Source organism: Rhinolophus hipposideros (genome assembly GCF_964194185.1).
Source record: "Rhinolophus hipposideros genome assembly, chromosome: 7".
NCBI lineage: Eukaryota > Metazoa > Chordata > Mammalia > Chiroptera > Rhinolophidae > Rhinolophus > Rhinolophus hipposideros.
In genome coordinates this window covers 1,711,325-1,727,982 of record NC_138053.1, presented here as the reverse complement: position 1 = coordinate 1,727,982, position 16,658 = coordinate 1,711,325, and the positions used below count along the sequence as shown (strand labels likewise).

Below are 16,658 nucleotides of genomic sequence, written 5' to 3'. Positions count from 1 at the left end.
TTTTCAAAAAACACTCTTCATCACTGAACTACCTTAGAGTAAAAAAATATGTATATAAAGTTAGCTCATTCCAGAAACCTGTTTAATTTGTTGGCACTTTATATCAGAGGAAGTCTAAAGTTAAACATAACTGTTTTTTATGAAGAAGTTAAACACTAAGGTAGTTTTTAGATTTTTCGGGATTAAAAGATTTTTTGCTACTGTTGAGTTTGGGGAGCCTTAAACACTTGATCTGGACTCCTAATTCTCCTTGAGTTGTTTCACAGCCCTGCTTCTAGGCAGGCTGATTTCAAAATGTGTGACAGCCGGTTTTTCCAGTAAAGATGCTGCAGTAGGTAAACATTATGCTTACCTTCTCTCACAACCACATTAAAATTATAACTAAACAACCAGCATTGAGAATGGCCTAAAATCTTGCTGAACCAAAGCCCTACAACTAAGGACATGTAGAAGAAGCCACCTCAAGACTGGTAGGAGGGGCAGAGAAGCAGAACAGGCTGATCTCACACACACATGTGTGACCATTAAAACTTGGGAAGGATATCTCAGGTGCTGAGGTTCCACCCGGAGTAGAGAAGATTCCCAGGCCCTCCCCAGACCAGAATTCCAGTGTGGGGGAGAGAAGTCCCCATAATTTCTGATTGTGAAAATCAGCAGAGATTGTGACTGAGTGAGACTGAGTGAGAGGATGACTGGAGTCCCAGGCAGTCCTTTTAAAGGGACAGTGCATGGACTTAATTACCAACAGAATCACTGGCTCTGAGCTCCAGTGCTGGAGCAGCAGTTGGAAAGATGGTAGGGACATACGGAGGGTGGGGAGAACTGAGTTATGTGGCTTCTGGAGGTGCTGAAGGGTCAGCTTTCTCCTGGATGGAGGAGCTAGCAGAGGCCATTTTTCTTTTGTTGAGCCCTTCCCCTTGCCTACGTACAGATGCAGGTGGCTGCCATATCTGAGTCTCCATCAAACTGACTGACACTGTTGGCTTCGACTGGTGATTGAAGACCCCACCCCACCCAACTTTCAGACACAACCAAGCCTTTTCCAGTGGCCTTTTTGTACAAACCGCCTGCCTTGGCTCAGTCTGTAGATTTTCCTAAGGTCTCTCAAAGCTTCGCAGAACCCAAACAAGCAGCACCGGGCTTGAGCATGTCTTCTACCTCTGGCTGAGAAGCCCTAAGTTTGGCACTAGTACCAGCTAGCCTTGGTTCTAACCTTGGCCTGTCAAGCACTTCCAAGCGCTGGATGTGCAGTGGCCGTCTGTAGATTGCTTTGTGGCTCCTGCTGGGTGGCCTCGGGTAGGGCACTGGCTGCAGCTCAACTTGACCTGCAGCAGGTCCCCTCCCAGGTGGCCCTGGGGCTGGTGTCCCAGTTGTGAAATAAGCTGGAGAATCACTCAGCTGCCTTCAAGGACGACATACCCAAGGGGAAGATTGGGCAGGCACCAGAGCCCTTCTGAGGCAGAATCTGTTCTGTAGAGAGTCAACCCTGCACCACAACTCCTCCACTATAGTCATGGCCACTGCTCACAACAAATGAGCCCAGAGGGTCAGTCCCTCCCATTTACATACAAATAGCAAACAATGCTCAACTATAAGTGGAGGGCACACACAACCCACACAGGGATATACCTGGAGTATATGGCTTAGGTGACCAGGAAGACTGTACCATTTAGCTTCACAGCACACCTACTACATAAGGTCACTCTACTAAGACCAGGAGACTTAGCAGCCCTCCTAATACATAGAAAACAACACAGGGAAACAGCCAAAATAGGGAGACAAAGAAATATGTCTCAAATAAAAGAATAGAACAAAGCTCCAGAAAAAGAACTAAACAAAATGGAGACAAATAATCCACCAGACACAGAGTTCAAAACACTGATTATAATGATGCTCAGTGATCTCAGTGAGAACTTCCGATTTCAGGGAATCACCTGAAAGAGATGCCAGCTCTAAGAGATGCAGCTCTAACAAAGAGATAGGAAACATAAAAATGGAGACAGAAAACATAAACAAGAACCAGTCAGAAATAAAGAATATATAATGGAAATGAAGAATACATTAGAGGGAATCAACAGTAACTTAGATGAAGTAGAGGATCAAATCAGCAATTTAGGAGATAAGGTAGCAGAAAACACTCAAACAGAGTGGCAAAACGAAAAAAGAATCCACAAAAAATGAGAACAATTTAAGGGGCCTCTGGGACAACATCAAGTGTACCAATATTCCCATTATAGGGGTACCAGAAGGAAAATAGAGAGCAAGAAACTAAAAACCTATTTGGAGAAATAATGATGGAAAGCTTTCCTAACCTGGTGAAGGAAGTAGACAAACAAACCCAGGAAGTTCAGAGAGTCTCAAACAAGATGAACCCAAACAGGCCAACACCAAGACACATCATAATTAAAATGCCAAAGGTTAAAGACAAAGAGAGAATCCTAAAAGCAGCAAGAGAAAAGCAGTTAGTTACCTACAAGGGAGGTCCCATAAGACTGTCAGATGATTTCTCAACAGAAACTTTGCAGGTCAGAAGGGATGAGCAGGAATTATTCAAAATGATTAAAGTCAAGGACCTACAACCAAGATTACTCTACCCAGCTGAGCTATCATTTAGAATTGAAGGACAGATAAAGAGCTTCTCAGACAAGCAAAAGCTAAAGGAATCCATCACCACCAAACCAGTATTACAAGGAATCTTAGAGGGACTTTTTTAAAATGAAAAAAAAAAAAAAATATATATATATATATATATATATATATATATATATATATATATATGAATAATGAAATGGCAATGACTACATACCTATCAAGAATTACTTTCAATGTGAATGGATTAAATGCTCCAGTCAAAAGATAGGGGAGCTTAATGGATAAGAAAACAAGACAGTTACATATGCTGCTTAGAAGAGACTCACTTCAGAACAAAAGACATGCACAGACTAAAAGTACAGGGATGGGAAAAGATAATTCATGAAAATGGAAACAAACAACAAAAAGCTGGGGGAGGAATACTTACATCAGATTAAATAGACTTTAAAACAAAGACTGTAACAAGAGACAAAGGACCTAGTAATCTCACTTCTGGGTATTTATCCAAAGACACCCAAAATGCTATTTCAAGGGCACATGTGCATCCACATTCATTGCAACATTATTTTTTAATTAAAGTTTATTGGGGTGATAACAGTTAGTAAAGTTACATAGATTTCAGTGTACAATTCTGTAATACATCATCTATATCTCACATTAGGTGTTCACCACCTAGAGTCAGTTCTCCTTCCATCGCCATATATTTGATGGTTTACCCTCATCTATCACCCCTCTCCCCCCTTACCTTCTAGTAACCATTAAACTATCGTCTGTGTCTATGAGTTTTTGTTTCTTTGTTTGTCTTGTTCCTTTTTTCATTGCAACATTATTTACATTAGCCAAGATATGAAGGCCACCTGGGTTTTCCTGAATGGAAAATAGATAAAGAAGAGGCGAGATATATATATTACTCAGCCATATAAAAGAACAAAATCTTGCCATCTGCAACAACATGGATGGACCTAGAGGGTATTGTGCTGAGTGTAGTAAGTCAGACGGCAAAAGACAAATGTCATATGATTTTACTTATAAGTGGAATCTGAAGAACAAAATAAACAAATAAATGAAACAGAAACAAACCCATAAATACAAAGAAATTTTGATGGTTGTCAGATGGGAGGGTTGTTGGAGATGGATGAAAAGGGGAAGAGTTTAAGAAGCACAAATTGGTTGCTACATAATAGTCATGGAGATGTAGAATATAGCATAAGGAATATAGTCAATAATATTGTAATAACTATGTATGGTGTAGATGGGTACTAGATTTTTTGGGATGATATTTGGGAGGGGTTGAAGTAGGGTAAAAGAAGTGAAGGGATTAAGAAATACAAATTGGTAGATAAAAAATAGTCATGGGGGTGAAAGTATAGGTAATATAATCAATAATATGGCAATAACTATGTATAGTGCCTGGTGGGTACTAGTCAGGGGGATCACTTCTTAAATTATATAAATATCTAACCACTATGTTGTACACCTGAAACTAATATAATATAGTATTGAATGTGAACTCTAATTGAAAAATTTTTAAAGGGGGGAAAGATAAAGAAGAATAAGAGGTTCAAATTTCCAGATATAAAACAAATTCTTGGAGATGTAATGTACAGGAAATATAGTCAATAATATTGTGGTAGCATGGTACAATGTCAGATGGTTGCTGGACTGAAGGTGATCACTTTGTAAGCATAGGGAATATAATCAATAATATGGTAATAACTCTGTACAGTGCCAGGTGGGTACCGTTAAACAATTATGACGTACACCTGAAACTAATATAATATTGTATGATAGCTATATTTTAATAAAAATCTGTTTAAAAACACCAGAAAAAGAATGTGTAACAACCCTCAGAGTGTAGACACTGACCAGTCAAAATGGAAGCTAGTAGAATATCTACCAATCAGAAGAGATGCCAGCTCTAAGGAACTAGTCTCACAGTCGCTATCCTGAATGGCCCTCTTTTCAGGAGATGTCCTGGTCACCTCCTCAGTTTTCATGAGAGGATTTCAGTGCCGCCCCCAGCTCCACCAACTGTTAAAACATATGGACTTATACCCAACCAGCAGCCCAGGGATGCGGCCCTCCAAGTACTTGTCAGGAAGAATTAGCTCAAGAGTCATTGCCCAGTGTTTACACTACGGGAGAAAACAACCACCTATCAAATTAAGTTGATCCATTTTCCTAAACCATGATTTTTAAGCTATTATTAGCAGTGGGGACTCTTCTTCAAGTAAATCTTATGAAGAACTCCAATATGGAAACTTACAGAAACAAAGTTGAGGGTTTGGGGTAAATACACCCTCAGTGCATCCCCATCCTTTGCCCATCACTTACCATCCCAACACACACACACACTCACACACACACACACACACACTCACACACACACTCACACACACACACTCACACACACACTCACACACTCACACACTCACACACACACACCTTAAAGACTGCAGCAGCCTCTGACATCACGCCAAGAACAGCTAGAAGGAAAGTCAGCCTGTCATAGATAACCTACACCCTGATTAAGATTGACTCCGACTTTCAGAGAGTGTGTTGGAGCGGCTATATCCCCATAACCACCCCCCATCTCAAGGCATGTTCCAAGAAGAAGCCCTGTTAAATTCCTTGCCATATGGACAGTGAAGCTGCTTGGGACACTGCTGGTCGCAGCACACAGGTCCTGTCTGTGAGGACCCAGGGGAATACTTGTCTCTGCCTCCAGGAACAGGAATAGCTGTGCCTTTTCTGAGCACTTGGCTTGCTTTCATTGCACGGACACTGGGTCTGCAATAAGGACAGTGGCTGTGTTGGCTAAGAGAAAGTTCAGGACCGCCCCAGAGTCACCGCTAGCAAATATACAGGGTCTATTGTCATGAACTTTGTGTCTCAACCTCATTCCTGGACCCATTCTTGTTTTCCCTTCGTGTTGTTTTCCTTGTCCATTTAATTTTCATTTATGTATGTCCTGCTGTCCGATATGCATCTTTGCAAACCGATTTGTACCCTCTCTGGGGCAAGGTGAAGAATATATAGGTGGATCCTAAAGTGGGGTTTCTGCGCGCACCATGGCTGTCTTCTGCCGGCCACTTTACACTCCACTTCAGCAGGCACCAGTTCTCACGCTGGCAGTTTCCCTGTCCTTTAAACTAGGAAATCCTTTGCCAGGCTGACAAGATGACGCTGATAAACTAACTGGATTTCACTTTGTCACATATTGATGTAATCTTGTTATTTTCTGTGTGTGCGTCACCACCATGCGAGGGGAGGTGGGAAAGGAATAAATCCAACCCTCTGCTTGAATCCAAATATTTGTTACTCTCCCTATGTGCCCGCATGGACCGCCTTTAGGCTTTCATGGAGCAGAGCAAAAAAAAGGGAGGATTTGTGTGTTGGACAGTCATTGGAGCCTAGGTTTCTTACATTTCTGCTGGTATCATTTCATTTTCTCCAAATCAGTGACTGGAAGGAGGAAAGCAACCGGCACCATCTGATCTAGGTCACCTTGCCCACACCTTCCACTCTAGTGACAGTCGTAGTGGATTCACTAGTGTCCCAACAAAGGCAGTACATCCACAGGAAAGCAGGGCCTCACCCCAGCTCTTAAAGCGATGGTGGCCTCTGAGGCTTACACACAGGGAGTCACTAGGGACAGGCTGGAGAAGAACCTCTCCCAAAGAAACTGGAAACCAAGGAAATCTCCCATACTGGCCCTGGGTTTTCAGTTCACATGGACCCCACAGATCACAGCAAGACTGGGAGCCCCCAAGATCATGCCCAATGTCCCCAGTACCCCGAGATGGTCCTGGATTCTCTGGGTGGACATGCACAGTGAGTCCCTAGGGCTACTCCAAGGCACAATGGCAGAGACACGAGAACACTCAGCCGTGGCGTTTGGGAAACATGCTGAGCTTTTCTTTTCCACTTTTTCTCAGGTGGAGGTGTCTCCCGCTTCAGGTGAATTTACAATCTAGCTGGTCTCAGGGTGGCAATAGGACCCAGACTAGGAAACCAATAAGGATGCCGCTGAGAAACTCAAAAGCATCTCTTAGGAGTCTGGAATCAGAGTCAGCACAGCAACCTGGGACCTGATTCACACTGCGCACAGGAAGCCCCCCCTCTTCCTGAGAGCCCTACACAGCATCTCTCTCTGCAACAGAGGAAATGGCATCCTCCAACTTCCCACAGTTAAACAGCAGGGAAAAGGCGCTAACCTCATTTCTGGAGCATGCTCGGGAGACCTGGACAGCCAGTGACCAGCTCTTCAGTGAAGGGCCAATCAGGAAGCAGCCTTCACTGAGCTGAGGAAAATTTGGCACCTTCATCTCGTTCCCAAAAGGCAGAATAGGAAACAGGCCTACGGATATGCAGAAGAGAAAGTGTGGAGCCCATCTGCGGCAGCTCTCCTGAGCTCAAGCTTGAACATTCGGTCCCAGGATTAGAGAGGGTGAGTAAGCGGGCCTTGAGCGTAAACACTGGAGAAACGCAAGGTCCCATCTATGCACGCTTCCTCTAGGACCTCCTGGAAGGGGACAGATGGCCCTGGGACCATGCCTTGCAGGCCTGGGCATCAGCATCAGGGAGAGGCCAGCATGCGCTCCATGAATTTGGGAGTTTGCTACCCCACCGGGATTCTGCAGAACACCAGGAGCCAACTGCTGGTCTCCCTTTGACAGAGTCACTTTTCATCTTCTTTGCCTTCAGGCTCAGGCAAACACACACAAGTGAAAATCGGTTAATAACTATGCACATTTTATAATAAATTTTAACAATTTAAGAGTCTGGTACAGCTTTATTATAGTTTTTATTTCAGCACACTAATTCAATGCGTAATAACCTGCCAGAGACACAGAACTCACTTGGCATATGCTCTGAGCACCAAGATAATGGAATATGCGGAAGAAAAACCTTGGGTCACACCCAGAAAGGCACTCCTCCCTCAGTGGGAGACTGGCAGGGGAGGCAGCTCTCAGACTTGCTGGAAGTGGAGTGGAATCTCTGAGCCCCAGCCTGGGCAGACCAGCGGGTTTCCCTGTGATTCTGTCCCCACAGGAGGAGGGGGGCTGTAATAGCCCAGACTGTGCGTGTTTAACAACAGCCTGACTCTGCCAGGATTAGCTTCAGTACAGCCTGCCCCACTGCATTCCTGGGATCTTTGGAGCTTGGAAGGTGGAATGGCTCATCTTCTCAGGGCTGGCAACTGGCCACCCCACCCCACGCAGGCCTCACGTGAGGGAAATGAGAGCAACCCAAAGGAAAAGCTCCTAGGAGCCAGGTCCACCTTTCCTCCCTCCTCCTCCTTCCTCTTGCCTCCCTCCCTGGCCCCTTGCACCAGCACCTTCTAGCAGTGTTCTCAGAGTGTGGCCCCCGGACCATTAGTGTCTATATCACCTGTGAAGCTGTTAGAGATGCAAACTCTTGGCCCCACCTTGGTCCTGCGAAATCTGAAATTCTGGGGGTAGGGCCCAGGGAATTTGTGTCTTAACAAACCCTCCAAGTGATTTGGATTCATGCTGAAGCTGAGAAACACTCAAGTTTAAGGGATCAACAGGGATAGTTCTGGAAATGCCTACTGAAGCTATGCTCAAGCTGTTAGAGATCTGGGGATTAGCTCTGGAGCTGCTGTCTCTACCTTGATGGGAAAACATGAGCCTTAGTGTCCTCATTTGGAAATAAGGACACAGACTGTACACTCGCTAAGGCCCCCTGTAGCCCTGACATTCTGGGACAGATGGCTGAAATAAAATCCAGCAGATACCCCACAGTGTCTCTCCCTTTAGGGTGAGGCCAAATTGGATCACATTTTAGAGCGGCCCCCCACAAAATGTGTGGTTACTAAGGGCCATCTTGGCTTCAAAACAAAGGATAACGATGGCAAGGAAAGGAGCCCACGACCAGAAAAAGTTAGAGAGGGAGAAACCAAGTTAGATTGTGTGTGTGTGTGTGTGTCTGTCTGTGAGTGTGAGTGTGTGTGTGTCTGAGTGTATGTGTCTGAGTGTGTGTGTGTGTGTGTGTGTGTGTGTACGTGCAGTATAAGAATTTATCTAGGTCCTTGTTTCTTTTTCTTTTCTCTCCCCTTTATCTCTCTCCTCTCTCTTGACTACCTATTTTTCCAAGAACATGATTAAGTCTCTCCTGTTCTATTGAGAAATAAACAAAACACTTCCTTAAGTTTTATGCCTCTCTTTGCCAACCATCCTTTCTCGCCAATCTGTGAGAAGGGGCCTTCTTGAAATGGAGATCTCCACTCAAAGCCATCACTTCAAAGCTCCAATTCCATTCTTGACCTCCTTCGATCTGGCTTCTGCCTCCATCACTCCAGGAAACTGTGCCAGCTGCCTCCTACTTTCCAAACCCCAGGGTCACTCCCCAGCTCCACTTGATCTCTCTGGCATCTAACACACCGTCTTCTCCAGGTTCTACCTCTGTCCTTTGTCAGGCTTCAAATGATGCTAAATAACTATCCTTTTTTATAGTTAGTTTCTAATTTTATATTTTGTATTTCATTACATACACACATATGTATTTGTTATCCAAAATATGGAAATAGATGAGGTAAAGTCTAATTTTTTTCAGTGTCTCTTAAATGAAACTCCAGAAGAAAATATTCTTTTAGAATTAAATGCCAGAAAACTTGTTTTCCTTGCATATCATCTCATGGACCATGAAACTCAAAAAGTAATTCCCAAAAAGCTTGAAACAGTCAAATTGGTCATATCAGTCCCTGTGGCAAATACTGAGCGGAAATGATGACAAAGGGAGGGCTTTGGGTATGAATAATGTTGAACAATGTCCTATTTCTTGGTCTGGGTGCTGGTGAGATAGGGTGTTCCATTTGTAAAAAGGTATGGGGCCATGTAATTATGATATAAGAACTTTTTAGATGTATATTATACTTCAGGAAAATTTTTAAAGGAATTTCCATTTTCCTTTTTCTGACCAGGAAGTTCTGATCAGATTGATGGCTCAATTATATTCTTATACTACCATTTCATCTTTATGCATTCTATCTCATCTTTTTTTTTGATCTTGCTCTTCTATTCTAAATTGTATTTTCCTTGGTACAAAATTTTTATCCTCAGTTTTTGATTATATATTTTATATTCCATTTTATATACACGTCCAATATGCTTTATGAAAGTAGAAATGGTAGAAGTAAATAGATATTCTTTCAAGTAGGATGCAGTCTATTTTTTGACTCTACATCCTTCATGCCTGGCATATATTAATAGTAATTGTTTGATTAACGCTAAAAGAAAGAAAAGTTTATTTGTAAAGGAAAAGAGAAAAATAGGGTAAACACAAATGGAGCACTTAGGAGTCAAGGAAGCATTATTTTTAAGATGAGAGACCTGAGCAGATCTTTAAGGAGGTGGGAAGAAACCAGGAGAAAAGGATAAGCTGAAAATGGGGTGAGTGATTTACGAACCTCACTGAGAGCAGAGGAGAGGAGAGGAGAGGAGAGGAGAGGAGAGGAGAGGAGAGGAGAGGAGAGGAGAGGAGAGGAGAAGAGAGGAGAGGAGAGGAGACAGAAGGGGAGGAGAGGGGAGGGGAGGGGAGGAGAGGGGAGGGGAGGGGAGAGGAGGGGAGGGGAGGGGAAGCCAGGAAGGGGGTAAATTATCATAGGAGAGGCATTCTTCTTTAGTCTCCCTGGTAGGTTTCTTCTCCTGTCTTTAACCTGTAAATAGTTGTAATGCCTCTGAATTCAGTCCTCAGTCCTCTCCATCCATCATCCATCTCCTGATGATCTCATCTGACACAGCTTTCAATACCATCTGGATCCTGAGGCTCCTGAGGCTCTGGCCCCCACCCAGATCTCTGCTGTGAGCTCAGGACTGCCTGCTCAGTGTCTCTGCTGGAATGCTCAACAGGTATCTCAAAGTGAACATGACAAACACCAAACTCCTGATGTTCTCCTTAACTTGCTCTACAGACAGTCATCCCCACTGGAGGTAAAAAAGATTGAGTCATCCTTGACTCATCTCTTTCTCTCACACAACTATATAACCCATCAACAAATTCCATTAGAGAGAGAGGGAGAGAGAGAGAGAAGGAAGGAAGGAAGGAAAAAAAGAAAAGAATAGAATAGAAAAAAGAAGCCAGAATCCTAGCACTTTTCTCACTTCCACTCTTCCCCCTCGTCCAGCTACCATCCCCTCCCTGGGATTTTTTATTCACCTCCTAGCTGACCTTCCTGCTTCACCCTTGCCACCACAATTTTTTCTCAACACAACAGTTAGAACCACTTTAAAACCCCTCTCCTCTGCTCAGAACCCAGAGCTAACTTCTATCTCACTCAAAGCAGATCCAAGGTTCTGACAACCCTCCAAGAGTTGTTATTCTAGCTCTGCCTTCTCCCTCTCCCCTTAGGTCGCGTACCCAAGCCCATCCCTCTCCCTGCACCCTAGCTTCCCTTCTGCTTTATTGCTCTCCCTAACATGCCATTTGCAATTTACAGGCCACCTTTCTGTTGCTTATTTTTGTCTTCCCTGCTGGCTGGAAGCTCCATAAGAGTTCTGTCTGATTTATTCACCATGTATCCTCAGAGCCTAGGACATGCATAAACTCAATGCTCAATTCAGATTTGTTGGATTCGGTCTTCCCAAGTGATTCTCTTGCTTAAAATTTCTCAGTGACTCTTTTCTCCCTAATAATAAAGTCTCATTTTCAGGCACCTAAGGCCCTGTGGAATCTGTCCCCTGCCCTCCTCTCGGTCTCCTCTCCCTCCACACTGTCCTCCTGAACACAGCTGGGGAGAGTTACACACAATGCCCAAAAGTGGCTTTTCCACCTCTGGCTCTGCTGTGCTACCTCCTCTTCCAATAACACTCTTCCAAAGCGACGTCTTTTGGGACTCACTTGAGTGACTTGAGCCCAAGAAGCCTTCCCTGAGCCCAGCTTAAGCTAGGCCCCACAGCTGTGCTTCCCCAGCAGACTGCACTCCTGCCTGTCATCGCCTGTACCAGTCTGCAGGGCACACTGTGTACTCCTCTGTCCCCTACTTGGGAGCAGATGTTCTGTCACTCTTGGGTCGGTACCCCCAGGCCTTAGCCAAGAAGACCTTCAGTGAGTATTAGATGGTAGTAATGATATTAGTTGTTATTATTATATCCACTTTTCATATATATTTATTAAATCAATGCCTCTCTCCAATAGGTACTGTCTATATACAGACCAACTTATTGATTAATTGACTAATATACTGATTGACTTATTCTACACACCCGTGTGACAGGGTAAGTGCCTCCTCCCACTGAGAGCTGATTTCCCTTTTCAGAGCCTCTTCTCTTCTTCAAAGCATGAAAAAGGGAAAATAGAACATGGTGAGGGAAGGCAGAAGTCCTCTTGGCACTCAGCATGGCTTCAGGGACAGTCCTGGAGTCACAGGCACGGGGTACAGGCCCCAGTGTAGGGGACGTTTTTACTACAGTCACTAAAGAACATATTTTAGTCCAAATGTATTACAGTCATGGGACTCTTTGATCTCTCTGGCTCAGCTGTATTTCCTAAGTAAACTGAGTGAGAAGTGGTTTCACTAATCATTAAAAATCTCCTCTCTTGAAGGTTAAATGTCCACAGACCTTCATGCCGACGTTCAGTAAAGCTTTATGAAATTTCAGCGCCATGCCAGGGCCTGTACTAGCCACTGGGAGGGGTGTGATGACACAGAAGGGGTTGTCCTTGCCCTCAGAGAAGGTAGAGTCTAGTGGTCAGTGAAGGAGCCAGTGGAGCCATTTAAATGGTTCCAGAAGAAAATTTCTTTTGTACCTGCTGTGTGCACAGACTTTAGCCAAATTATTCCATTTAATCCTGACAACTTTACATATTACAGATAAAGAAACTGAGGCTCAGGTAATTAGATAACCGGCCTAGGCCACACACAAGAAGTGGTGGAGCTGAGATTCCAGTACAGGTCTGTCATTTCCTGAAGGCCATGCCCTTTCCCCTCCACCACGCTGGTAAAGGGATTGCCCCCTACGGCCATGAAAAGAATACCCATGGACCACAAAACTGTACAAAGTTGCCAGGTCTAAACAAACTCCTTTGGGATCTATTTACAGCTCTTGAAAAATCAGCAACCATCCAGTAAATTAAAAACAAAACGCATACACACATCATTAAGTTGAAAAGAAAAATTGACACAAAGGAACAGTCTACTTATTTCCTTATTGTTCATAGGTCCCACCAGTCCAAGGCCACAGTTAGTGACATCCAGCCCAGGCCTCTCTCGGGCCCAGGAGGGATTTTGTGTCACCCAGTTTCTTCTGGAGGAAGAAGGGTGATGACACTTGAGCAATAGTACTGGAGAGGCAGAGATGTGATGTTTAGTCCCCAAAGGGGTACGGGGAGAATAGCTATGAAAGGAGCTCCTGGGTTGAACCCTCTGTCGATGAGCTCAGGTAGACACCCTGCCTACCACAACTACAGTCCTACTTACGTCCCCAACTGCAGGGGAGAGCCTGACCCTGAGATACCATTCACAGACCAGCTGAAAGCAAACCTGGAAGAGAGCGCCAAACCCAGCACGCTGCCCCCATAGGCTTCCTCTCCTCATTCCGCTGGGGCTTTCCTCATCCTGCTTCCCCGGTGGCTTTTTGTTTGAGGGACACATCTCTCTCCCTGGCTGCCTCCCTCAGAATCTTCATATTATCACACAAATCTACCAATGGGCACAGTGATTAGGAATTCTATCCAGTGCTTCATTTGTAGGCTTTGAATAGTCTCTCCTAACCAAAGCGTTTCTGTCACGGCTGAGTTTTATAATTCTGAGAGTATAAATCACATTGCACCCACAGTGTCTGGGAGGCAGAGATGCTGACTTCCCAGACATTCACCCAGAGAAAGTTCCCATCCTTTGCTGGGGGCCAGGAAAGGATTTACTGCACACACCATAAGTACTGTTTGTGCAAACAGTTTACCACTCTGCAGGCAATAACTTTGGGGGAAACCCCACTCTTGCAAGCTGTGTTTTGGCTGAGATCCCTCTCAAGACTTCAGAAACGGTGTTAATCATCCCAAGTATTTTAAAGTCCCTAGGAAAATCAATACAAGTGTTTCCCGCCTAAGCTGCTTTACTGGGGCAGGGTGGGCAGGGGCTTATAAGACCTTGGAAGCCCCCTCTCAAGGCACATGGACACTTGCTCCAGGCTTCTGGGGATTGCTACTCAGAACAATAAAAATGGCTCCCTCTGCCAGGACCTGGCCTTCAGGGATCGCTGTGAAGCCATGTCACACTGACTGAAAGTAAACCTTTCCTTTGGGGATGACTCGAGAAGAACATTTCACCCAGAAGGAAGCTGTGGGGGCAAAAACAAATCAATGAAGGATTTGCAGATAGATGTTCTCTGGGCTCAAGTACAATTTACAAAATGCAGTATAAAGAAAGATAAATCTCCTCCCTCTGTCTGCCAAGCTAGAGCAGATTCCTGAATAAAAACAACTCTTTGCAACAGAACCTCAGACTCGGCTAGAAGTGGGTTTCCTCAACAGGCGCAAGGAAAGGGTTATGAACTCCTGAACTCCCGCAGCACAAGCGCTTTAATCGCGAATCTCGCAGCATTCAAAGTGGAGGGGAGGGGAGACTGGAGGACAGGTGTGCCTGCTGGGACAACGTACACAGGGAAAGTTGTGTGCACTGAGTTTTCCAATAACAGAAGGGGACAGCCGCATGGCCATCTTCAGACTGACCAAGTGGGAGCTCATTGATTTAAGGAGTAAGTCAAGTCAGGGTTATGTCCTTTTCATGCTAAGCTGAGAGAAGGGACTCAGCCAGGAGGAGCTAGTTTTGCATGGTCCCAAGCCTGAAGGAAAATGTTCCCTGGCTCCTCCAAGCCCGTGGGCAGCTGGGTGAAGCCAGGACCAAAACAAACACACTGGGAGCTACCTCCAGACCCCTTGACCCCTCCCCTTCCTCCGAAACCCATAAAAACTTGATTTGTCTCAACTAAACACAAGCTGGGGAATTGGAGAGGAGGCAGAGGGGAAGAGGGAAAGGAAGGAGGGCCAGGCAGCGTCCATGCAGTCAGTTGTATTATTGATTTAGAGCCACACAAGCCCCAGAGTGCCATCGACAAGGATCATACCTCCTGCTGATCTCAGGGGAAATTCTCCAAGATCCATGGGTGGGAGTTAAGGAGAATCTCTAAGCCATCAGGAAGGAGCGGAGCACTGCAGCTCCTCAGAACGATGGTCCAGGGCGAGCTTTAATTAACAGGGTCTGATGCCTCTTCTTTTTTGGTAACTGAGCAGATTTAAAGGGCTAGAGTCCCAATTTGGAGGGTGCCGGTGCTGCTCTTGCTGCTGCCGTGGCTGCTGCTGGAACAGCGCCCTGCAGACCTCTCACTTCAGCAAGGAGACAGAGCTGTGAAGGTGGAAAAGTGCAGCAGGAAGGTTGGGGACCACAGTCCACATGGCTTGAATCAGAAGCACAGGGCAACAATGGCCCGCATGCTGTCACCCAGACCAGGAAATGAGGCTGGGCTCCTCAGGTGCAAATACCCTCTCCAGATACGGAGTTAGGTGGACAGTGCCCAGGCAAGTGTGGTTTCTGCTGTGTTGCTCCTCTCCTAGAGAACTGCTGGGTGGCAGCCACCATGTCAGTTGCACACGCACGTCTGCCTGTGAACGCACATGCCTGGCTATGTACATACATGTCTTCCCATGCACACACAGTCCTGCCCATATACACACATGCTTGTTCATGCATACGCATGTCTGCCCATGTACACACACATGTCTGCCTACATAAACACATTCCTGCCCACATGCACACGTGTCTGCCCACATACACGTCTTCCCATGCACACACAAGCCTGCCTATGTGCACACATATCTGCCCACATATATACCCATGTATATCCATGTACACACATGCCCAGGTACACACATACCTGCCCATGCACACACACACACCTGCCACTACACACACATCTGTCCATGTAAACACGTGTGCCTGACCATGCACAAATACATGCCTGCCACTATACACACGCCTGTCCATGTACACACATGCCCACTTTCCACACACCCATATGTAAAGGCACATGACCTGCAGCCAGCCCAATGACCTCCCCATACACTTGTATTTTACAGCTCCAGCCCCCACGGCCCCTCCTAGGCCAGGTGAGACCGCCTCTTCCCTTCTGTTGCCCCAGCCCTAGGCAATAGTAGTTGTTCTTACAATTATTAATAATTCTTGGGTTATTTCAGCTTTGTAATTCCTGTGTAACTAATTCTCTGTATTAAATGCCATCTGTTTGAAACATCTAGTATGGTTTTGTTTTCCTGACTGGAAAGAATTTTCCTTGGAGATCCCAAACTGGAGTGTTTTGATAGTCATGATCAAGTCATAATCTGAACATTCTGGCACATATTACATATTTTAGTATATAAATGTTAACATTTACAGATTAAAAGAAAATATAAGAGAGAGTAAAGTTTTTAATATCACTCTGCAGGTTGGAGCCCATTGGCACATCCTCATATTACATATTTGTGATTATTATACCAAATTTGCACTATCAAAAAGAAAAAAATACTCCCAATCTAATTTTTATCCATTGAATTCAAACCAAAAGAATGTTAAGGTGCAATTCAAGAAGTCAACCTCAAATGAGAACGGAACTGAACACCAGCCCAGCAGGGAACGGCTCTGGCTAACGTTCACATTATCATTCTGCTTATTACTTGGCTATGTTAGGTGCATTAGGTAGTTAGTACATTTCGCTGATATTTTGGAATCTGGACAGTGTAGGTTATTGGGGAATTGGGGAGCCTTAATTCATCACTCATTTCATCCCGATGGGAGTCTGTGTTCTGAGAACAGCCCAATGAGAACGAAGGCCCCTTGGGCAGAGCATGGACAAGGTGTCCTAGGCTGGGAAGTTCAAGGGAGGACACTGGTGTCTTCTGCTCCATACTGAGTGTCTGATGATATAAAACCTGAGGACAAGCATTGGCCTGACATCCGCCCAGACGCAGATAGAGAGGAGCAGCAAGACCTACTCTTAGCAGCACCTGTCCAGGTGGGCTATCTGCAAAAATGAAGAGCAACAAAGTGACTG

At 45.0% G+C, this 16,658-nt stretch overlaps 1 protein-coding gene across 1 annotated transcript in view; it reads right to left on the bottom strand.

Annotated features, from left to right (window-relative positions):
* The window catches only part of CALN1 (calneuron 1), a 583,103-nt gene extending 568,313 nt beyond the window's left edge, over positions 1-14,790 (bottom strand). Inside the window, exon 1 of the mRNA XM_081053080.1 lies at positions 14,679-14,790. The gene's annotated coding sequence lies outside the window, so the exon portion shown is untranslated. The remainder of the gene's footprint in view (positions 1-14,678) is intronic.
* Between the last annotated feature and the right edge of the window lie 1,868 nt (positions 14,791-16,658).